This window comes from Cryptomeria japonica, chromosome 7, assembly GCF_030272615.1.
Source record: "Cryptomeria japonica chromosome 7, Sugi_1.0, whole genome shotgun sequence".
In the NCBI taxonomy this organism is placed as follows: Eukaryota; Viridiplantae; Streptophyta; class Pinopsida; order Cupressales; family Cupressaceae; genus Cryptomeria; species Cryptomeria japonica.
This window is the reverse complement of record NC_081411.1, coordinates 98,129,519-98,155,395: the sequence shown is the minus strand read 5'-3', so window position 1 is coordinate 98,155,395 and position 25,877 is coordinate 98,129,519. Positions and strand designations below refer to the sequence as shown.

The window sequence follows — 25,877 nt, the reverse complement described above, 5'->3', positions numbered from 1 at the left end:
ATTGATTCTCAACTACATCATTTGTCATTACGGTATTCCTATTTCCATTATCACCGACAACGGGCGTCCCTTCAAAAATCAGGATGTTCGTGAACTTTGTGATCGCTTCCATATTACTCATCGTTTCTCCAAACCTTATTACCCCCAAGGTAATGGTCAAGCTGAGGCGTCTAATAAAACAATTCTTAAAATCCTAAAAAAGACAGTCGATGACATTGGCCACAATTGACATATCCAACTTAATCCCGCACTTTGGGCTTACTGCACACCTATAGGAGCTACACCTTATTCACTTGTTTACGACGCTGAAGCTATCTTTCCTATTGAGGTCAAGTTACCCTCTTTACGAGTCTCTTTGTAAAACATTATCAGTGATGAAGACTACTGGGTCTCTCGCTTACAGGAACTTGAACTATTGGATGAATGAAGACAAATTGCTTTTAATCATCTCAATGCTTATCAACAATGAATGAGTCGTAGTTACAATCATAAGGTAAAGCCTCACACATTTGAGGTAGGTGACTTGGTTCTCAGAGAAAATTCTAAAAATCAACAAGACAGAGAGAAAAAGGCAAGTTCGAACCAAATTGACTTGGTCCTTACATCATCACAGCAGCCTATGGATCCGGTGCATATCAGCTCTCAACAACAGAGGGTGAACCTTTGGAGGATCCTATCAATAGCATGCACCTTCGCAGGTTTTACATATAGCTCTTCAGAGTATCCCAATTAAAAAATACAAAAAAAAATAAAAAAAAAATACAAAAATACAAAAAAATCATAAACATAAAAAAAATCGTTACTTGGTGAAAAACCGGCAAACAGGTGCCTTGTGACACAAAAAAATTGAAAAATAAAAAAAGTAAGGAAAAACATTTGTCCAACAGTGAAAACCACTTTGGTGGCGCCTTGGGCAAGTACCATGGTGAAAACTAGGTCACCAGCGTCATGCGTAGAGACATTGCTCCTCCCTCCTTCAGGATTCCATTTCATCCTTCACTTTGCACACACTCACAGCCTATACATCCATAATAAACATACCCCTTTCCCATCATGGCTTGTTATTGATCTATCTAAGGTTGGTTAGCCGTTCATAATAAACATTCCTTTTCACCCTTTCTATCCATAATAAATCAGCTCCTATCTGTGGCTAAGACAAATCCTACGTCTAGTGATGGATGTGGAATTGAAAACATCGCACGTTCGGAGGAGTACAATTTCTTCCAGTTTTCTTCAGTTTATCCGCGCACAATTCGTAATAAAGCAAAATTTGCATCACCAGTCCGCAATAAAGTTCCGCCATCTCCATCATCATCCTCATCACCCCCACCATCTCCATCTATTTGCTCCCCTGGGTCTATCAATCGTAGAAATGGATGCTCAGCCCAATATGCAGTATACTCTGCATCCATCCTTGTATCCTCTATCTCCGCCCACATATCCCAAGGCAAGGGCACCATCTCTGCCAACTGCATCACGACCTGATCATACGACAGCAACGACCCGAAGTGTGCCTGATCTCTCACTGTTCGAGCATACATCCCGGAACCCCGTGGCATCCGTTGAATCCTGCCAAACTGCCTGCCCACCCTATCCACCAACTACCTCTCCAGCACATAGGGCGTCCGCCCAATCAAATACCTGCTCCTAAATGTATATGGCAGCTCAACTACGTCATCCTCCCACCCCTCGCACTCTCGGTATGGTCTCCATACCATAGTGTCAATCTCATCGATGACTCGACGCCAGTACTCCAATCTGCCAATCTATGGCTGAAATGTAATCATATCATATAAATGCACAAAACTGCGCCCATGGGCCCTGCCTCTGAAATGAATCGGTCGGGTAACCAGTAGATGTTCATAAGCCCATACCTGCAATAATGTCACTCCGCAGCCCAATCCTATTGATCCATGGTATACAAACTGATGAAGCTCATAATATAAATGTGCCAGCAGACACGGTCCCCGAGCAAATCTGGTATGCTGTGTCACTAGTGTCTCCAATGTGCTACCCCAGCCCACAATCAATCCTTGTGTAGCCTTGTCCAGACATAGGAACCCACTAATCACTCCTCCCAATACTGCTGGTAGTGCTAATCTAGTCTGTGTCATCGTGTCCCATGCCACGTGTCCAACCCTCATCTCCAATTCGGGATCCTGGAACACTCATCTTAGTGCATCCCTGTCTCCGTCTCGATCGTAGGGTATCAACTCCCCATCGATCGGTATCCTTAGAATCCTGTAAACATCCTCCAAGGTGACTGTCATCTCACCCATCGGCAAATGAAAACTGCAAGTCTTTGAGTGCCATCTCTCGGGCAGCGCAGTCAACAACCCCATGTTTGCTCGAAACTCAGGCACATACAAAATATGGCGCAAGCCCATAACCTCGATCGCTACCTTATCCTCAAATGTCAGCTCTGGTCGTAAACTCTGAGTCGATGAAAATCTCTCCCGTGACTCCAGCATAGGTAGATACTCTTGCAGTCAAGTAAATCAACTGTGTCAGTCAAAGTGGTATTCCTTGTTCATCACAAAATGCTACTTTTTATCCTAGTGCTTATATTTATCATATGGCGCTCTATCTTAGTGACACTCACTGTTCATCACAAAGTGTTACTTTTTATCCTAGTGGTACTCCCTGTTCATCACAAAGCACTACGTGTTTGCACTCCCTGTTCATCACAAAGTGCTGCTCATATTTGCACTCCCTGTTCATCACAAAGTGCTGCTCATATTAGTACTCCCTGTTCATCATAAAGTACTATGTCTTGGTACTCCCTGTTCATCACAAAGTGCCTTGATCTATCCTATCCTAGGGCCTCTGCTTGAGTGTATCCTCTTGAGTAGTTTCCTAATAGGCAACGTATGTTCTATCATAGAATTGTCAATCCTAGCCCTATCTGCTATCCTAGTCTTCCTTAGAGGACCTGCTTGAGTGTATTCTCTCAGCAGCTTATCCAATTGACAACGTATGTTTATCACAGAACTGCTGATTTGGCCTTGAAGACGTAAATGCGCTTTCATTACATAAACGCACTTACACACTGCACATATGCGTCTGCTCTGCACAGACGCGCCTGAAATACATAGACGTGCCTTTGTTCTACGTAGACACGTCCATATAGCACAAACACGACCATATAGCATAGACGCGCTTGCACAACACAGATGCGATTGAATTTGACATAAATGTTATTTCATTCATAGACGTGCCTGACACAAACACAGATGCGCTTGGCACCAACGCAGATGCACCTTAGCATTTTTTGACCTTGTTTGACATTCCTAAATGCTCATTTATTGAACTACCTAACATGCAATAATGACAACATTTATTGTGACAAACTACAAGGAGGTTTTGTGGTACTCATCAACTCTCCTGCATCTGCTGGCCTCTGAAATTGGCGAACGCGATCAAATCTATGCACCATTGCCATCGTTGCTGACTGCTGCTACTCTATTCTCTCTCTGCACTCTGATTTCTTGGAGGTGTGGATGACAATGAGGATGTATTCCCCTCGTGGTCTATCTTATAGGCTGCCCTAGCCCTATCCCTAGCCCTAACTCGGGTCTCCTGTGTCAGTCTTCTTCTCCCGTGACTCTGTCACTCTATCTTGTCAGTCCATTTGAGCCTTTCTTTCTTATCGAGAGATTGTCTGCGATCTTTCCAGACATTTTTATCCAATCTCTCGAGGGGGCATATCATTCCCATCTTGGGGCAACTTTGTATCAGTTCATATTATCTTCTTTGAAACAACACGACAAGCTGCATTGTCTCAAAGAGGGGCAAAATGTTGACACCTAAAATTGTCTTATCTAATTAAATAAATATTTTTATTTATTTAATTACTTTAGCTTAATTCTTCTATTAATTGAATAAATCTTTATTTATTTAATTAATTCATTTATCCTCTTCAAGCCTTATTTCTCATTTAAATGAATACTTTTATTTATTTAAATTATTCTTTTCCTAAATTAAATAAATATCTTATTTATTTAATTGATCCCATTTCTTCTATTAATTAAATAAATCTTTATTTATTTAATTAATTCATTAGCCTTTTCTACCTATGACACATGTCATTCATCTCTTAATTCCTACACTACCTACCCTCTCATTATTTTCTTATTTTCTTTACCTACCCTCTAATCATAGCCGACCATTTATCTTTTACACCTCTCAATCTTATCCCTCCATTTCATATAGTGTCTTCTATATAAGGACATGCTTCCTTCATTATCAACCCTAATCAACCTATGCATCCTAATCAAGCCTACTTGCAACCACATTTCTATTCTTTGTTGAGCTCTTGTGCACACACAAAATCTGAGAGCAAATATATCAAGCAAGATCAATGGAGATAGGAAGAATGAAGATTCAAACCCTATTGGACTGTGATGGTATAATCTTTGTGATTTCATTTGATTTGCATTGTCTTAGGTAATCTTCATATGTTATGGTGGATCTTTATTGTTGTTAGGCTAGGGTTTTGTGATTGAATTCATTTAGTCTTTCAATATTGTTGTTTCCACTTTTCACCATATACACCGTCTTTCAAGATGTGTTCAAAAGTAACAAGGCCCAAGTTGTGCCATTTCAAGGCAAAACACCCTTGAAGGCAAGCCAATTGCTTCCCATTATGCAGAATATTCCACCATATAGATCTGCCCAAGTTGAGAGTACCCTTATTATCAACAATGCCACTGTTACTGATAAATTGTTTGACATGGTTTGAAACATTAAATTCTGCAGATTAATTTAATAGAAAAAGAACACGAGTTGTGAGATCTAACAAAAAGACATGTCTCCACCAAATTTTGGAAATCAAATTCTTGGCTAAAGTTGACAGAATAAATAAAAAACAATTATCAGGCATGACATCTACCCAAGGGTTTCCACTATTGTTCTACTGTAGTCTTAGCCATAGAGCTTGTTACCCAATTTAGAAGTCTTTTAAAAACACATTGAGTTGCTCTATATCTTTGCGTTTATTTTTTTCGTCCCTTGAAAGGAGAAACAAACAATGAAATTTAATTTTTTTGTTTGAAATATGGAGGAAAATCTTGATTAGACAACAAAGTTTATAGGTCCTAGTTTACCTAGAAAAACAATCAATCTCCACTCTGCTAACACATATGTGTTTAAGGTTAAAACCCTCTAATCTGAGCATTTGGAAAACTTACTTTAAAAAAAATAGAAATCTTCAACTATTGTAGCTTCTCTGCAATGCCTATGCTTCTAGAGCAGAAAATCATGCATAGAAATGCGAGCGCTGCAAAAATCTAAGAGGATTTAGTCCTTTAAGAAATGAAGGTTCCAGACGATTGTATAGTTTTTGGACAAGATATTAAGGTTCTGGAAACATACCTATTACTGTTTTCCACGTAATATAACCCCTATTTAGCTTGTATGCTTAGATAGATGTATTTGCAAAGCGCACAAACCCTTAAAACTTTAAACATCCAAATCTGCTTTCAAAACACTTTAAGATAGACAAGCTAAAAAAAAATGACAACAATATAAGAAAAACAAAAAATAAAAATTTACATATATTCTAAGCTAATAGAAATTAAATTAAATTGAACTGGAATACACGAGACTCAATCCCTCAGATCAGACCAAAAGCAACTAAAATGCCTAGAAGCAATAATAGAGAAACAAAACCAACACAAGGTACTAAATGTTGCACACAGATATGCATTAACTATGTAATAAATACAATTAATACTATTGGATTGTGAAGAAGTGTAACGTAACCCTGAAAATTATTTCACAAAGCCCTAGCGTGGTAAAATCCTACGCACAAATTAATGGCATGGTAGATAAAGATTAATAAGATATTTTTTGAAAAATAAACCCCCAGCAAAAAATACCGAACGCGAATGATAAAACAAATAAATGATAAATTTTTAAAAAGTTTAATAGAAAGAAATATAAAACTTTAGCAAACCAAAGTAAATCATATAAATATAACATTATCTCACGTTGCCGAAAGGGATTAGGCTAATGCTCATTTCTGTTGACATGAAAACATTAGTTTTTTGCCTAGATAGGGCCAGCAAATCGGCGAGAAAGCCCACCCGGGCATGTTACGTATAGAATCCAGCATCAACTAACATCTCTTCCATAGGCTCATGCTTTCTTTAGCGGGGGCCCGGGCGAGTTCTTGGACCAGTCCTCCTTTCCCCCCAAGGAATCCCGGGGGGGGCGGATGCGTAGTTGATTCGATCAAGGGGGCGCCCGTCGGTCGATTGTTTCTCTCATTCCTCCCGTTGCTTCTCCCAACTGGCCCCCCACCGCCCCTATCTCTACCCCCCACTATAGAGGCAGGGACTAATAACAAACAGTCTAATAATGTCGTGACACACAGTTGGTCCCACATCTGACAGCCACATATACCCAACGAAACTTCTCGCTTTTTTTGAAGTTTTTCTTTCTCTGTTCAGACGGTGATAATGACGATGATGATGACGGTGACAGGACAGGGTAGCTTCTTACGGCAGGGTAAGTGTCATTTGCAGAAGCCTTCACGTATTTTCTTAACAATTGCAGTGATTTGTATATTTTTCTTGTTCTTACTTATTTGAAAGTGGAATTTGAATTTGGGTTTTTCTTACTCAACTCCACGAAGTTTGGTCCCGTCTTCAATCCCTGCAATGATGTCAGAAATTGCCATGCGTACACTATGTCCATTCTTATCCCACGGAAAGTTCCTCTTTCTTTCCCAGAAGTGTGGTAGTGACGCAGCCCTCCGCTAGGGTTTATCTTCTCGTATTCGCTATATAATGCATAGGAAACTTGGACGCCACTCAAATTTTGTTCGAAGCTGTACGTACAGAGACTCTTCTTAACAGCGTTGTAGGCATGGGCTGATCGGCAACACCTTCATTTTTATTGCTTAGGGTTTTTGGAGGTTTTGCCAGTTCCGCCCATTCCTACCACGCCACTAAGAAATTATTTATGTGCGAAAGGTGAATCTATTTATGTTGTTTTGATTTCATTTATAGTTTCTTGCTCTGTTTCGGATATGGGGGTTTTGTTTTAGATTTATATTCAATTTTTTTCCCTCCTGTCTACCGTATTCCTACCAAGAAATAGGGTTTGATGAGCATATGATTAGATGGAACCCCAAAATAAGATATTCATGCATAGAAATGACGCTTTTCTCTGTCATAAAAAAATGAGGTATATGAGATCTGGAGGCACTGGAATTGTAATGAATGTGTTTTCTTTCTATCGTCAATAAGAATAATCTCTGCACAACTTTCGAAAGGATTTGAGTGGCCTACAATGCCTCAAATATTATATGGTTAATAAGGGAAGATAAACCCTAGCAGAGGGTCATATCACATGTGAGCCCATGTTATACCTACTACGCTTTTGCGAAGGTGTGGTTGAAGACGGTACTAAGCTTGAGACCAGGTAGTATGGTTCTGCCTATCTGCCAAATGGAAAATGTCTGATCCTTTTACATAATGGACAGTCACATTTGTACAGATAAAGTAATAGGGCTTAATGGACATTCGTAAAGCTTTATGTGGGTAAATTCTGGATATTAATGTATTGGCTGTTTGGTGCCAAATGCAGTTTAGGTTTAAATTTCTCATGAACGGCTAGTCAACGTGGGAATTAAGAATTATTTTGGATGCCTTCTGTCTAAAATTCATTATATAGATTTTTTCTCAGGATCCTAGGGTATTTTATGTTTTTGTTATTGAGCTTGAAATGCTTAGCTTTCTTGAGGTAAAACTTCCATGTGCTTAATGAATTATTTGGTATCTTGAGGTTAAACTTCTATATATTTAAAACGACGGTTTTTCTAATTCTGTCCTTTTTACAGAAACCATTCCGGTCATTCCGGCATGTGCTAGACTATCTATCCTTCCTTTCCATTGTTTTGGGGTATATCTAGCGTCACTGCTTTTTGCGACATCTTAGGAAAACTGATCTCAATCTACATATAAATTTATTTCTGGTCTCATTTAGTTTTCTCTCGGATTCTTGTGAAATGGATCCTCTCAGACATTTCTAAAAGGGATTGGGCTAAAGTTTCATAATAGAGTTTTGTAAACGATAGTTGTATTACTAAGTCATACCTTTTAGCTGCAGACCGTTCTTCGCCCTTGGGCACTGTGTGGGTGCGTATCTAACTGTAAAATATTCTGCTGCTAAAAAAATCAACTTTCCTAAGCAGGCAACTTAGTGGAAGGGGGCTGAATTGCGGTATCAGCATGTTGCCCTAGATGATCAGTCTTTGGTTTATATAACTCCATGATTTGTTATCCATGGAAACGAAGCTTGGTTTCAAAGGTCCTTCCTTCTGCAGATGGACGGAAGTTGGGTTACCTTCTTCCAAAAGTCATGGGTGAGATTAATAGATCTCCTTCTCCCTTTAAGGAGTCAATCTAAACACTTGGAAGAACCATTATTAACCTCTGGGCCTTTTAATTATGACTCAGAAAATTGCTTACAAATTCCTCCAATGGTTAGAAAGAAGAAAGCCTCCTCCAAAAGAGAGCACTGGTGCAGAATTTTTTTTTTTTTCTCATACTAAGAAGCCATCTCATGTTTAGTTGTCATATAATAGAGTGGCTCCATACATCCAAACAATGATCAGTGCAACAGGAATAAGATATATTGGCATCATACATTCAAATTGAATTGAGGATGAAGGGTTTGGAGTTTAAGATGTATGGTGCGATATGGAGTCTAGGTCATTGTTTTAGGAAGGAAACCAATTCATTAATACCATCGGCGGTCAAATGTAGTTAAAATGCTAACAGAGTCGTTTTAAGAGATCTAACTATGTTATGCTGCAACAATTTGGCAAGCAATGGTGTTTATGCATTGGTTCACATTCGTCAACCAATCTTGCTGACCTGGGGACCAGCCCACTGTTGTTGCGAGAATTCAAGATATATAGCTGCTCACAACTATGAGAAATATACGTCTTTACTGTATTCAAGATTTTCCTCTAACCGATTTGTCTTGCTCCTCTAGAAAGAACACATTTAATCTTGAATTTTTCATCAATAGTACTAATTAATTTTTATAAATAATATGCTGAATTTTTTTATGTAGACCTTGCCCAAAAAAGAAAACTACAAGATATATAATATAAAAGATGAGGACAACAAAAAAAACATACATGCCAACAAGAAACAACATTAACAAAAATCACCGCCACTCTAATACAACACCCAACCAAGAGATTACAAAAAAGAGGAATTAATTTCTTAGGGTGACCCCACCAAATATCAACAACACTCGGTTGCCTGTCTACATCAGCTTAGCTTCCACTTCCTGTATAAAGGATGAATCCTGCAGGGATTACTTCATTTTAGGAAAATGAAGTTGTGAAGGATCCCTTCATTCCACAAATCACAGGCACGAAACTCATCCTCGTGTGCATGGAAAGTGAAAACACTAGTTGCTTCTAGGTGAATTCTAATTTGAGTAAACAGGAGATTCTTAACAACTGCCCTCAAGTTAAAGTAGCAGACTTTAAGTTCTTGCAGTTTCCTTTTCAGTGCAAGGATTTTCTCACCCAACACGTGGATTTCACCTGTAAAGGCAAGGAATAATAAACCACTGGAAATTGGCAGATAACCTCTTCTAATAACTCATCTATACTAGGGAGATTTGATAGAGCCATACGAATAATCCAAACCCTCACCTCAGTTGCCAGTAACACATCATCTTTGCTGTATTCAAGATAATGTCATCAAGAAAAAGTTTGAAATAGTCTGCAATAAATTGAATGAGCCAAAGATAGTACAAGGAAACACACCACTATTTGAAATTTTTGAATAATAAAATATATTAATAAAATAAAATTGAAAAATATTTTATAATTCAGGTACAGCAGAGTACATAGTACTAATATTATGCCCAGAGACTTCCTCACTCCATCGGTTATCGTCTCATAATTCACTCCAGTCAAAAGGCGGTGGACTATATTGCTTTTACAAAAATCTAATAGGGTTCTCAAGTCATTAACTCTTCACTTTCAGCGTTTTTTCCTGAACATACTCCCAAAGTCCCTGCGTCATTTCATCAGAGTTGGAATAATTTTCCTTCCAAAAAGCCTTTTCTTGATCTCTTAAACATTTGCATTCAGTAGAGCAATACAACATGTCACTTTTTTCCCCCATGAAACCATGTTTTGCACACTTGACAGCAAATAGGAAAGGAGTAATTTTGCTCTCAAGAAGCCTTTTTTTGTCCCCGAAATACTTGCATTCGATAGATCAACAATATAACACACCATATTTTTCCTCGTGAAATCTTTTTTTTCACACTCTACATCATCTTGAAGAGAAAGACAATGATGTGGAAGGATGATGAAATGATAGATACCATGTAGGAAAAATTTGATGGGCATTTGATACGTGTAGCTCAATGTTATCTCTTTTTAATGGAATTCCATCTAGATTTCTTTCTAACTCTAAAGATACAGTGTGACCAATGACTTTCACAAACACAGCCTTTGCACAAAAGGCCATTCCATGGAGAATCTTTGCAAAAGAATGTTTAAAACTTTAAAGGATGAAAAGCTTTTCGATTTATTACCTTATTATACTTTTGCTGTCTGTTCCTTATGTGCTCTTTTTGGAAAAATTATACAAAATGAAATGTACAAAATAGTAAATTTATATCGTAGGTCATGCCATTTTCCCCCTTAATTTTAGCCCAGGAAATACAAAGCAACTTCTAAAATAGAAGACATGATATAAAAACTACTCAATGAAATACAAAAATAACCTATATGATAATTAACTATATATTCTATTTATTAATTAATTTAGAACTTGTTACAATCTGCAGAAATATTTATATTTATAAAACTCTTAAATCTTAAAATCGATCAATATGATAAATGGGTAAGAAATAATTTCTAAAATAGATAAATTTTGATAGTAAGAGTAAAGAATTAGCATGAAGAAAAAGAGTACAGAATAATTCCTAAATAACCTATATAATAACTAATATGTTCTATTCTATATATCTGCTGAAATAATTATTTGAAAATAATTCTTAAATAGATAAACATGGAAGTAGTCCTTAATTTAGAACTTGTTGCAATCTGCAGAAATATTTATGTCTAATTAATTCTTAAAATGGATTAATATATTTTTATTTAAATAATTTTAAAAATGGATCAATATGAGATTAGTTTTCCACAATCCATCATAGTTTTTGTTGCTGCTTTTGGTTTCGATTGTGTGTGTTTTTTTACATCAATGTTTCGTATCACACTCATGATCCATCATCGGGATGGACAAGAAAATATATTTCATCCCGATGATGGATCACATAGTGTGATTCGAAACGTTGATGTAAAAAACACACACAATCTAAACCAGAAGCAGCAACAAGAACATGGATCAATATGATAAAAGGAGTAAATGATAATTCCTAAAATAGATAAATTTGATAGTAAGAGTGAAGAATTAGCATGAAGAAAAAGAGTAAAGAATAATTCCTAAAATAGATAAATTTGATAGTAAGAGTAAAGAATTAGCATGAAGATTTACACATTTAGAAAAAACAGCCTGTATTATTTTTATTGATAGCCTTTAATAAAGTCCTTAAAGAAGGTGAAGATGCAATTATTTGCAAATTTTGTCAAGAATATTCTGATCTGGAAAGAGGGGGGCTGCAGCAGATAAAATATGGGCTTCTAGGTGTATCAGTTTAAGAAATTAATATATAAGCAAATTAATATTATTTTTAAATTAATAAATTTTTTTTAAATGAAGACCGTGAATGAGGGGCCATGATTAGGGGGCTTTGAACAATAGAACTGTTTTGATTCTAGAAATGTTATATTTTTCAATTGAAAGAAGAGAAAGACCACACATTAGGTTGGTTCCTGTTATCACAAAAGTTTGCACCCTTGCTAAGCTATCAACTCAGCAACCTTGCGAAAAATGGAAACAACCCCAAAGTATGGGACCTTGCGCAAGGGGGTTGAATCTCTGGAGAGGGTTGGCTTCCCTCTCAATTCAAGTGTAGGCGTTGAACCAACTCAACACTCCAAATCATATTTCTAAGCCTATCCTAACAGCTTGTAGAGGAAAAGGGAAGAGAGAAATACTTAAAATGAAAGGAGGTGATGCACCAAGATAAGAGATGTTTCTCTCCCCACCCGAAATGGCACAAAGAATCAACTGAAATACCCAGGAGATGCACAAACTTCAGTTGCATGAATGACCTCAACGCATATATGGAGTTTAGAACTTGTTGAATGTCAAGAGGGGAGAAGGTTTCCCACAAGTCACACCCAGAAACAAGTTAACACAGCATATATGTGAAAGATAGCCACAAACATACACTTACAATGAAGGTAAGCCACAAACATACATTTACAATGAAGGTAAGAACACATACACAACATGCATAAGTTGAAGTAAGGCAAGAATGATGATTTCAATTCATTATAAGGCCAATGGTCAAACTTACAGTTGCAGAAATGCAAGACAAATACAAGTCTTCAAGAGAAGTGAAAGAGCATAGTAAAGCTCAAGCCAATAGGGAGAGAACCCTTTACAATGAGGCATAAAAGCCTTATATAGAAAACTAGTCGCATAGGAGAGACCATTGGTCAAGAAAGAGAAGCCTCGACTCTTGTGTGTGTAGGGAAAAGTCAGTCAAGGAATGCAGGGAAGTGCATGCACCTGACATTATGTACATGCAAGCAACCTAGCCATACCCTGAAAAATATAATCCCAAGAAGAAAGGTACTTCTAGAAGGAGGATTCATTGACATTCCAAAGCCAGAGTATGTAGGCATGTCAAAGTAACCACAAATAAGCATGGCCCTGTACCTCTCTTGATGGAAATCCTGCAAAAATCATTAAATGCACCCCTGTAGCTCCACAAAAGGTGTACAAGTCTCAAGAGTTGCTGGAGCATTAAGAGCCTTGAGTGTTGATCATGCCATCTGGAAGTGTTGCAAGCCGGAAGGAAGTTGGGAAGACTTCGGAAACACAAGTTACCGAAGTTGGGAAGACTTAGGCTTTGGAATTTCGGGATTCCGGGGTTGAGGACTTGGGAATTTGGGGGTTTCGGAGTTTCGAGGAAGAGGAAGAGAAGACTTGGCAACTTGTGAACTTCGGGGTTTCGGAGTTCTGGGGTTGAGGACTTAGGAATTTGGGAACCTGGGGGTCAGGGAAGAGGAAGAGAAGACTTAGCAACCTGGGGACTTCGGGGTGTCAGAGTTTCGGGGTTGAGGTTTTGGGAACTTGGGGGTTCCGGGGAAGAGGAAGAGAAGACTTAGCAACTTGGGAACTTTGGGGTTCCGGATTTCCAGGGTTGAGGACTTAGGAACTTGGGAACTTGGGGGTTCCGGAGTTTCGAGGAAGAGGAAGAGAAGACTTAGCAACCTGGGAACTTAGGGGTTCCAAAGTTCCGGGGTTGAGAACTTAGGAACTTGGGACCTGGGGGTTCAGGAATTCCGAGGAAGAGGAAGAGAAGACTTAGCAGCTTGGGAACTTTGGGGTTCAGGAGTTTCGAGGAAGAGGAAGAGAAGACTTAGCAACCCCCTTCCGAAGTTCAGGGGTTGAGGACATAGGAACTTCCTTCTGACAAGACAACACTTCACACTTCATAATTCCATAGCTTTTCTCCTTGATCAACTGGGGCAACGCTAGTCCATGGATCGTATCTCTGATTGGTTCTCACTGATGGACCAAGGGTGTCATAAAATGACAATAGTTCCCATGATAGATAAGCCTGACATGTAGTTACAAATGAGAGAAGTAGAGAGTGTTTAGGTACTGAGTCAATGAGGCTCATGTTCTTTTGGATGATTACAATGTGAGCAAAGTTGTTAACACACAAACTGGTGCATAAACGATTATTACAATTGCATTTTCTTGATACTTTTTAAAGCCTTTTCAAAATATCCATTTTGTGCATATTCATCAACTGTGGCATTCTATGAAACACATTTTTGAAGACATTCTGTCAAACAGTTTGTGTTCCTTGTCTATACTTTTGTTAAGTTCCTCCAAAGGTCCTGATTTGGCACAGACAGGGAGGATACTGGCAAAGGTTTTCAAGTCTGATTCTGCACCTGCCAATTTGCATTTGCTTTGAGCATCTAGGAATATGTGTAATTCTTTTAGTAAATAGAAATTCATGTTATAAATGGCCTATAACACTCTTAGACATGTTGCATGGGCTAATGCACAGTTTAGACATGAGTATGCATCGTAACATTGCATGGGCTAATACACATTTCAGATACGAGTATCCATCTCAAAGATGCAAGTCATCTGTATCATTTAGATGACATTGTCTAAAATATCTTTACCAGACATCTCTTGCTAAATACCAAATGATAAATAAATATCCAAAATCAAAAAAGGTAAAACAAAAACCCTTACATAATCTATTAGCAGCACATTTAGCAGGGTTTCCTAAAAAGGGAGAAACCACATTTTATATAAAAGCTATGAAATGATGAATTATTTTGCATCACAAGGGACAAATGAAGAGCTTAGTCGAAGGAGGTGCAAGAAGGGGTTGGAGGTAGTTTCTATCCATACTAGATTTGTGCATGTATGGACCACTTCTAACTGTACTATGGGTTTGTGCCACTTTGTCATTTCCCTAACACCCCAGTACCTAATCTGCCATTTTGATTTAATAAGTTTTTTTAAAAAAATCAACTCAAGAATATTTTAATACTCTACATATGGGCACATGGCGCACAAATACGTATGTATACACAGATGCATACATAAGTGTATATATGTGTTTACAAATCATGCATAGACATGTATATATGTATGTGTATGCATATGTGTTTACACATATATTTGTATATACATATACATACACACACACATATATATGTACACACATATACATACATATATAAATGTATATATATGTGTTTACAAATCATACATATACATATCATACATATATGTGTATACATGTGTTTATACGCATACGCATACACATACACATACACATACACATACACGTGTATTATACATATACGTATGTATATATATGCGTGTTTACACATGTAGATGTACATGTAATCATATATGTATAAGTGGCTATTTAATTATATATGTATATATGTCACATAACAACCCATGTGCCCTTTTCGTTATTTGAGGGAGATTATTGACAGATTTGTGAGCATCGAACTAGAAAAATTTCTGAGTTTGTTGCCACCAAGTTGTGAGTTTTCTATTGAAACGAAAACCTCATCAAGGGTGCCCTAGTAGAAAACCCTTCTGGTGGTTAAATTAGTTGTCAGACTGTTCCAACAGGGAAATAATTGTTGCTGTTTCCATTTCAGATTGCAAACACTTCAATGGATATGGTGGATGAACTACAAAAACAACAATGCACAAGGAAATCATTGATATCTAGAATTTTCTTGGTTGCCAATTGGAAGCCCTCAAGTTGTGACATTGCCTATGTCTTCAGTTTAGAGAAGTTGCCTATATTAGAAACCCTATAAGCCCTCATCCTTTCCTCCTCCCGTCCATACTTATGTGTGTCATTTTGTATTTGCATATCAATTTTGTTGATTATGTTGCCTATAATCTTGAATCCCATTGTAAAATCGCTCTTCATTTGCCTTCTCCATTATGCGAATATGTTAATCCTCATCACCCCCAACATAATGCACTTTCTCAAGTTTGCCACGCTGAGTATATCAAGCATAATGTGAAGCTGGAAACTAGAATTCGGAAATTTAACTGCAATCCACAACCTTTTTAGAAATCCTATTGGCTGTGACAACCTTCCTAAATCTCGACATGCTACATGAGACCGCAAGAATAAAGCAATTTCAGCATCCAGAGATGGTTTCAAAACTAATTTTAGAGAGATGGTTTCAAAACTAATTTCAAAACCCACTAGTCGCTTTTGAAAGTACAAAAAACAAAAAGAGATAAAGTCATCGGAGTTCTTCATTAGTTTAGCAACCAGCGTTGGCACCCGATGTGGTTGCAAGAACCACTCACATGTTTGACGCTCTCCTCTCAACTGGCAAATAATTAAAAGTGCACGGGTTTCCTTTTCGGCTATAATAAAAGGTTCAAAACCCTATCTTTTTACCTACAAAGAAGGTGGAATTTTCAATGTTAGCAGCATGTTCCTGAGTTTTGCAACCATTGGCGGCTCCCAAAGTGGTTCTGGTTTTGAGAACCACTAAAAGGGCTGACACCATGAAAATCTTATGCAATATTTTCAAGGAACAGGCAGTGGCAATGAAGATGTTTGACAATTCAAGCAAATGGATTTGTCAAAAGGCCTTAAAAACTTTCAAACAAATGTAATTGGCAGAGTTTAATATGGTTTTTGAAACCTTATCGAATCCCGATGAGGTTCTCGAAACCTCATTGGGCTCCGATACTATATTTTGAACTCACTAATTTAAGGAGAAAGTAAACATTTCATATTTTCGATGCTTGATGCCAGTTTTTGAACTATTTGTGGTTTTGGCATAGGTTGTGATAACTGGTTGAATCTCAATCAGGCAAATTAACTCGAAAATAGGCCAATACTTGAAGAAATTGGAAAAGATTGCTTGGCTACTGATATTAGATACATTTCATGGTCTGTGACAGCTTACATAGAATGGATTTGTTGAAAAGGCTTTAGAAGATTTCAAGTAAATTCAATTGTTAGACAGTGAGCCATGATGCTAATGTCTTCGATATCCCAGCCAAAATGAGAGGCTTGCAAAAAGAATACTGACATTCATCATAAAAATTGAGAGTTATTGCCAGGTGCATAAAATTCTTGTCATGGAAGTCGAAGTAACTGTTGAACTTTTGAGGTATGGCTCCAATGCATGATAAATACAAGTATGTCTGGAATCAGCATCATACTAGTAAAGTGGAAGCTGACTATACGGAATAGCTTGAACATTATACTATAGGATGTTTCTTGATCCAATGGCCATTTTGCGTGACCTATGCTTGACATATAATACTACATCCGCTATTTATCACCTCATCAAAAATAATCATGATTTAATATTACTTGTTGGGAATGTCACCTATGCAAATCTATATTTGGAGCCCTCGATTTCTCAAGTTCCTATAATGCAGGTGGAAGGTAATCATAAAATTGAAGAATAGGTGGATCGTAAAATGTTTAAAGCTTACCAGTCCAGATTTGCATTTCCAAGTGAAGAGAGCGGATCTAGAACCCTTTCTATTATTCATTTGATGCTATAACTAGAATCCCCCCCCCATGCAGGGTGGGTCCCTACTGTTTGCTGTCAACTATCAAATTCACACCAGGATATTTTATTTTATTATAAAGCTTTGGAATTGTATCGTTTTAATTCAATTTTTTTTGAATTAAACATTATGTTCACAGAAAAATGAAAAGACTATATAGTTTATTTTTTTGTAGAAGCAGTTATGAAAGTTGGGACTGAAAAGGGGCTGCTGAGAAAATCTTTAAATATGCAATCAAAAGACATTAGAAGAATCCCAAACTTTTGATCCCCATCACACTGTGATGTGAGAGTGAGAATCAATCAGGAGGAGGGTCTTTTTCAGTTCCGAAAGGGGGAAGAGACAGAGCATTTTCCTTTCCTTACATAATCTTTTGTGCAGGGACATGGAGTCTGTGAGCTCTCTGTTTTGTCAAGGAGATAAAGAGATAACTAAATCTCTGTGTTTGTTTATCCTCTTTATTGATTGTAAGTCTTCCTGTGTGAATCTATAATTTTTCTTTGATTTTTTCTCTGTTATATCTGGTTGTGAACATGTGTTTTTGCTGAATCTGTGAGTTCTGATCTGCTCAGGAAGTTGGAAGGAATTATAACTCTTTCTCCCGATTATCATTCGCGGGTGCTGAGTGGGTGATTTGTGTCTCATCTTCCTTTGTTCCCTTTTATTTTAAGTTTCCAAATTGCATTTGTAGCATGGCTATGCACAAGTGTTAGTTTGCCTTTTTTGCTTTCTGGGGTTAAAGCATACCCCCAAAAATTAAATTATATCTTATGAAAGATCCCTGATGGATCCCCTTGCTGATCTGCTGTAGTTTTTAAATTAATAAACTATATCTTCCTATGATGCCTTTGATTTGTTTTAGAGAATAGATAGAAGTTGCAGAAGGTTTGTTTCTTTTTGTGTATTTGATAGTTTTCAAACAAGCAATGAATAATGAACAGTAAACATGAAAGGAGACTGAAAATAAATAAGAACATACAGCCAAATTCAGAATTGCTACAAGCTGTACCAGACAGATTTCTGATTTGTAAAACCAAATAATAATTCCAATGCAGATCCAAGGAACTTACATCCAACAATGATGCCAAACTGAAAGGTGATTAGTGATCGTGAATCAAGAATACCTCTAAGGCTGAATACATGCATTCCTTACATTCCATGTGGAATGTACCTGCTGCAAATGGCGGCCCTAAGTCTGCAAGGATCACGTCCAAGCTGAAGAATCAATCTGCCATGCTGAAACCCTTACTCTGCAACCTGAATCCACAATGAAGAATGGCGTACTCAATCTCTGTCAACAAATGCACTCTGCCTGAAGAATCCAATGCCAATAACTGCTGAGGGCTACGTCCCAGCCAGTCCAGATCTTGGGGTTTGCGTCCCAAATGAAGAATTGCCCACTCAGAGCTAATTCGCAAAAATAAGTTTGATTGTGTAAAAAGATAATGAACAATTTGGTCTTCATCTCCTTATATCTCCTTTCCTTTCCAAGCCAAACCCTAAAAGGGAGTAAAGTTGGCGCATTATGAAAAGAGTGTTATTTTCTAATTATGGCGTCAACTATAGGAAAATAACACTAAATTGCAAATAAATAGCTTCAGGCATCCAAATAGACTCCGGAAGGTGAGAATCATGTAGCAAAGTTCAAGACCTTTCCAACGAGCTATAACACATAGGCATATCAACCCAAATGAAGCTAGAAACCCCTTATTACTCCGAAATGACCAAATACATAGCCTTATTTTAATTTATTTAATCGCTAACTTAGGAAATATTTAAATATATTAAAATATCTCTAGACATCCAATAATAGCCCAAAATGACCAAACAATCATGAATATAACTTTGTCACCTATCTGTGACCGATGCCGGAAAAGCTAACTGGCAGTCCCATCCCTAAAATCTAGGGATGCTCCTAGAAACTAGGAAACACACCCAAACTCCCTGAAACTGAAACCATGACATGGTCTCGTGGAACCTCCAATATGGGAACTGCCACAACCTCCTAAAAAATAGGGAATCTCCCTAAAATCAAAGAACTGCTCCCAATGGCCCTCAAACTGTCTGAAATGCCAACTCCGGATACTGAATACCCTGCATGAGTCTCTATCCACCACTACCAGCCTACGAGATCCAAATAATAGACCATCCCACTACTCTTCTCCTGTCACCTAGAAAGGGGACATTACATCTTACGAGAGAGCTGCCCCTCTTGAACACAGAGGAATATCACCAACGCGATGGTGATCTTACCAACTGTTGGTGGCACTTGTCTTTGTCAATCGAGCAGTTAGAGTAAGTAATTAATTTACTTTCACAAAGACAAATATTATTACTAACAGATTAAACATTGAAGGACTCTATTTCCTGTGAAGGCAGTATTATTGCTTAATAAAATATAATTTCTACATGTAGAGACACAATTTGCAGTATTAAAAATTGTGTTCAGGATACATAGTGCTAGTTTGTTATTGGTTTGTTACATTGATCTCTTTGAATAAGTATTAAGGCTGGCCTATCACATAAATCTATGAACAATTCATAGTGATGGTTTGTTCCATTGATGTTTGTGGCCAAGTATTAGTGTTCGTTGATTGCATAGAACCCAAACACTGCAATCAGAATGCACCTTATTATGGTGATTTCACTTTTATCAAATGTAACAGCACACATCATGCAAGACTGACCCAAAGTGAATTCAATGCTATAGCAAGATGAGAGATTAATTGTTGTTTCAACTTGCAAACTGTGATTCTTGCAATGGAGGAGAATATTTATTCTTGATACCCGATACCTTAATGGAGCCTTTGGATCCCATTCTCTTATGTGTAAACATGCATGGATTCTTTCACCTTTCTTATGATGCTTCTTTTTATGAAGACATCTTTGTAATGACAAAGTGTTAAGCATCAATTCTCTACTGTTATGATCACTTCCATGCCTTGGGTTATAATGAAGAAGATGGTCTAATTGTTTACCTTGAAAATTGTAGCAAGTTTAAACCAAACCTTTTGCCCAAATGAATGCACAGTCAACAAGTTTTTTCTAATTGTTTACCAAAGTTTTTGCCTGAATGCATACACAACAATTTTTTTTCAATTGTTTACTCTGAAAATTGTAGCAAGCTGAAACTGAACCTTTTGCCTGAATGCATACTCAACAATTTTTTTCTTCTATAAATTAAACTTATATGTTTCATGAATTGACCCACTTTGCTCATGGTCTGAAATAACATCATTGAAATGATCAGAAAACTCATCAATTGTTGTTGACTTGAAATTTTCTGTATACTTGAAGTCATCATTAAAATCAAGGGAGTGACCTTTCTCATGTGCATGCTTCTCACCAGGGTCATCTTGGACCTCTGCGTCAAAAAGGTGGGTTATCTTATACATTCGTATCAAAAACTTGTTACTTTCTGCACTTTGTTTAGGCCAATGTTCCTCGTGATTTAACTCCTTCGCAAGGAGCCTCCATGTTATCTTCTTAAGGAGGGCTCATGTACTCTTCCTCTACAGTTTTTACAAACTCCCTTTTTAATGTCTGGATCTTTCATCTGATTAAACAAATTTGCATCATTTCACAGAAGGATTTATCAACGATGAACATCATTTCAATTCTATTACAGCAACCATCTAGAGAGGTTTTGAAATAAGCCTCTGAAACTATGACGTGAAATTGAAGATCAGAACAAGCAACCACAACCCTACAGGATGGTAGGGAAAAAAAAACAAGCTCTGATACCATTGTAATACCCACCCCTAATTTTTTTTTTTGAAATTAGGCCTATTAAATGGACATTTAAAGGGTCAACCTGGTAATGCAAACTACAAGCTTCTTCTAATAAGGAAATCTGATCGGAATCTTTTCTATTAAAGGGTCAACTTGATAATGTAAACTACAAGCTTCTTCTGATAAGGAAATCTGATTGGAATCTTTTCAATGATCATTCAATGTTCTGTTACAGAATTTTCGAAGATTTTGACATTCACACAAGCATTACAACATGAACTGACAACATAACTGAACCCACTATCAAAGCATCAAAATATCTCATAAATACAACATAATGTAGCTGATTAGACTTGCAACAGTAGTGTCAAAGATGGGCAGTCATAAATTCCTGCTAATAAGTTTTTACTAATAACATCACTGCTGCCTATGACATCATAAAAGATTGCTGCATACAAGATAGCACCTTTCAGCATTTAAATAACATAGCATTGTTCAATGTAATAACAAGTTATTTCGAGAGGGGAAAATGATTAACATACTCTCCAAACTACTGAAATCAACAACTCCCAGTGGCTGCAATATGATGGGCAAATAATCACAAATCACTATGAATACGCACCTTTATTGTTGGGTTGATTCTCCATCATCAAGACATGGATAAGTGTTTACAAGCTAGAACAAGGGCTGTTTAAGGTCTGTTTGATTGTAATAATGCACCATATTCACCATACACCTGTTGTACACTTCTTCAAATTGTTTCCAAGCTAGAACAGGGTCTGTTTAAGGTCTTTTGATTGTAATAATTGCACCATATTCACCATACCTGTTGTACTACCCTTTTGTAGCATACCCATTGAAGAAGATTTCATCAATTACACAATTACAGTTGAAAATAACACCCAACAATTTGATTGTAATAATGCACCATATTCACCATACACCTATTATACTACCCTTTTGAAGCATATCCGTTACCCATTGAAAAAGACTTCATCAATTACCCAAGCACAATTGAAAATAATAAAACCCTTCAATCAAACTATGCAACGACCAGTTACAACACCCAAAGTGACCTTTCCAACTTCCAAACTGTTGTGACAATTTCACACATCACCCCAATTGCTAATGGGGACCCCCACTTTTTTTTTACTTTCTAGGTTAGTTGTCGTAGTTGTCTTGTAGTGTCTTTAGCTTGAGGAGAGGGTAGTCAAGGCATAAACAACAATGAATAAACCTTGTTAATGAAGAAGCCCTTGAAATGGATGAGGTAAGTGAATCTGACCAGCTTACAAGCACTTCCAGTTGCCTATCAAAAGTCCGATCAGAATGAAAAAGCCCTTATACTTGGTGAGTTGAACGCTGATTGATGTGAATCCTTAATGTTTTCAAGAATGATGATGTCTTAGGTTGGTGAAGTTGCTAAGAATGAGTGGAAAGTCCTTGAAATTCTAAATGAGAATGTTATGCTCATTCTTTGGAGTCACTTCCAGTGACCCTCAAAATCTCTGATCTGCCAGAGGAAGACTTCCACTTGCACTCAAAAACTACGACTTGCTGATATTCACTTCCAGTTGATGCCTAAAAGTCTGACCTACTTAGCATTACCACTTCCACTTGGGGGTAAAAAAGTTGACCACCTTGTGACAGCTGCAAGTGACACTTGAAAACCACGACTTACTTGATGACATTTCCAGTTGCTAGTGAAAAGTCCGATCTGCTACATGCCCTGTCGGTAGCACCTCAAAAGCTTGATCTTATTGGTATGACTTCCAGTGCATGGTCAAAACTCCGATCAGCTTATAGTCACTTCTAGTGACACATCAAAACCCTGACCACTCTGTGGTCACTGTCAGTGCGTGGTCAACACTCCGACCTGCTTCAAGTTACTTCCAATTGGTCACTAAAAGTCTGACCTCATTGCTATCACTTCTATTGCATTTCAAAATCCCCAACCTACCTTAGACTACTTCCACTTGGCCTTGAAAAGCCCGGCCTAAGGAAACAATAAGGATTATACTGCTGTGTCAATGCCTGAACAATAAAGATGGGTGGTTGCTTTCATGAAGATAGGTAAGGTGATTTAAATATCTGATCAGACAAATGAACTATAAGGCCAATGAACAAATGAGGATGAAGGTGAATAATCCACGAAGTCCTTGCTGACTTCCAGTTAAACCTCAAATCCATGAAGTCCTTGCTGACTTCCAATGAACCTCAAATCCACGACCTCCTTGCTGATTTCTAGTATGCCTTAAAAAGCCTGACTAAGCAGGTGGTACTTCCAGTTGAGGGTGAAAAGCACGACCATGCATGTATGATTTCCAGTTGGGGTTAAAAAATCGGCCCATCTAATGTCACTTCCAATTCACGGCTTAAACAGGTAATGAGTAATAGCAAGTCTCAGACCTGAAATCAATGAAAATAAAAAAGGTCTTAGATGTCATATTCCCGTGTAGACAGCAGGCAATGATTAGAAACCTTAAACAATACATGTACATAAATATATATATATTCAATACATAAATTATTTTTACCACTTAAAATACGTTTTATCTTAACTAGTAATGAAAGGATGCGTCCATTCCCAAGCCACCTCCGGAATAGACACCATGTTTCAAAGGGAATCGCGTGGTTTCAAAGAGGTATAAAACCGCACCCCAAGGAAACACAAGAGAGGGGATGACAAGGAGAAGCATCCAACAGGTAACTTCGTTACTCAGTAATAATATTTATTTCAGTTTTCATAATTTATGATGCCTAGACAACCATGAGGATTGCCTGGGAATGCATCAGTCAGTAGACGATGTAAAAGGGCTAGTCGTTGGTTCTTCCCAGCGATGAAGAACTAGCGCCTAGTAAGCATTCCTCACATCACTAGTAGGCTGGTACGTCCCCTGGCCAATCCGCTTAAATGCCGAAATGTTGAAGAATGTTTTGTGCAAGTTGTATTAAATCTGTTTTCATTCCTCATATAACAGGTATTTAATATAATTTAAGTAGTGACCCAGATTAATTGCTAAATTGGTTCCATGCCTAAAAATGTCTTACCAAATGAACTAAGCACATCTGTAATGTACAAAAGGGTAAAATGAACTTAATCTTCACACTAGATAGGTAGCCTGCAATATCAGGTTTAGAATGTTGCATTAAAATACACTTTAGTGATAGATAAAATAATAAAAATTATTCATTCATTCTCAGACACAACTAATATGTAGAGAAAAGGAATTCTAATTAATGATAGTCATGTTTTTGCAACTAGGCACAAATATAATGAATTAATCCCTACAAATTTATATATAATGGATAAATGTTAACCAACTAATATAGTGAGGAATCTATGTTTTATGTATGCATTTGTTATCTTTTTGATATCCTCTGTTTGTTAGTACATTCAAGATAATGAGTGCAAGCCAGGGGTATGCTGGGCCCATCCTCAGGTGGCCCTATTAGCCCTAAGAGATGGGATGGGTTTGGATGGGTAGCCTAGCCAACCTGGAAAATCCTCAAAATCTAGAATGGGTCGTGTATGTATTTTGTGCTGCAATAATTATGGCACCGATCTAATACTACTGCTGACATATAAAATAAAATATCTAAATGTTGTAGGAAACCGTAATTTCCTTTTGTGGCCCTAAATCCAACCTTCGGTGGATAGATCAGGCCCTAATTATCAGAAAGGCAAGGCAGGTACAACAAAGGTTCATTACATTAGACCTGAAATCAATGAAAATCAGATAGGTTTCAGATCTAAAATCAGAAATCAGAACTCAAAAGGTATTGTTCTTAAGGATTGAAGTCTTAATTAATCTATGTTTGCTTTTCAGGTTCAAGGTTGGACCCGAGTCAACATCAGAACGAGCTGGTCCACATAAGGATCAAAGATCAAAACAAAGGTCTTCGTAAAGCAAAGGTGGATCAGCATTCAAGAAATACACAATATCAAGACAACAAACACACTGCAAAGGAGGAGAAAGAGCAAACACAAGTGTAGAAATCATGTTTCAAGGATGAATAATAAACACCTTCAAGGATGCTGTTGAATGAAGAATGTGAAGATAGCAAAGGCCATGCAAGATCAGGAGCTAAGATATTCAAAGAATTCATGATGATGGAGGAAACATTAAGGCAATCTTGAATTTCCTTTGGAAATCCAAGAACCATTGCCAATATAGGAAGAAAGTAATCCGAGATGGAAGCTTCAAGGTGAAGGTTGTCAAGTCAAAAAGACGATGCAATTTGGGAATATCTCCCACCATCATCTCATTCCTTCCATCTTCACTGTAGGCGCTTGGAAATGTTGAGTATCAAGAGATATGCCTCAATCAACTACAACTTTTGCTAAGTTACAAGAAGCAAGTAGCTCAAGTGGTGTGCCCAGTCATCACCAACTCATCTTCACACATCATTTCAAGTCAAGGTGTCTAGATTCAATGCACCCAATTCATCCAACGAGGCGGATAACTACCACATGTTGGCACAAAGTTCGATGTACCTACCATCATCATCTATTGGTCGAACATTCAAGGAAGGATGTGTCTTATTTTTGTAGTTTTATCATTGGTTGAGCATTAAATGCTATGTAATGGGTGTAACAAACCCTGATTAGGGTTTTCATCTTGTAATCTCGACCATTGATTGTGAATCCATTTGAGCCACTCATTGTAAAGAGCTATTTGTATAAGGCTCAATTTACTCATTTGTAAAGGTTAATAGTTCAGCAATAGTCAATAGTCAATAGTTAGATAGCAACTAGATTGGAGTAGGAGAAAATTATTGTCAAGACTTTGTTGCTAGAAACATGTTAATATTCATTGAAGATATGGTGAGTTTCATGTGTTGATTCAACATTTTGCATGGTGAATTTCATGTGTTGATTTGCAGGTCGATTTGCATTTTTGACAGAATTGT

The 25,877-nt window shown here is 37.4% G+C and overlaps 1 long non-coding RNA gene across 1 annotated transcript; it reads left to right on the top strand.

Annotated features, from left to right (window-relative positions):
* The first annotated feature begins 6,053 nt into the window (after window positions 1-6,053).
* LOC131059660 (uncharacterized) lies at window positions 6,054-25,814 on the top strand. Its single transcript, XR_009110213.2, has 3 exons — window positions 6,054-6,510; window positions 24,576-24,656; window positions 24,794-25,814. It is a non-coding gene; the product is annotated as an uncharacterized LOC131059660 (long non-coding RNA).
* Window positions 25,815-25,877: the final 63 nt, after the last annotated feature.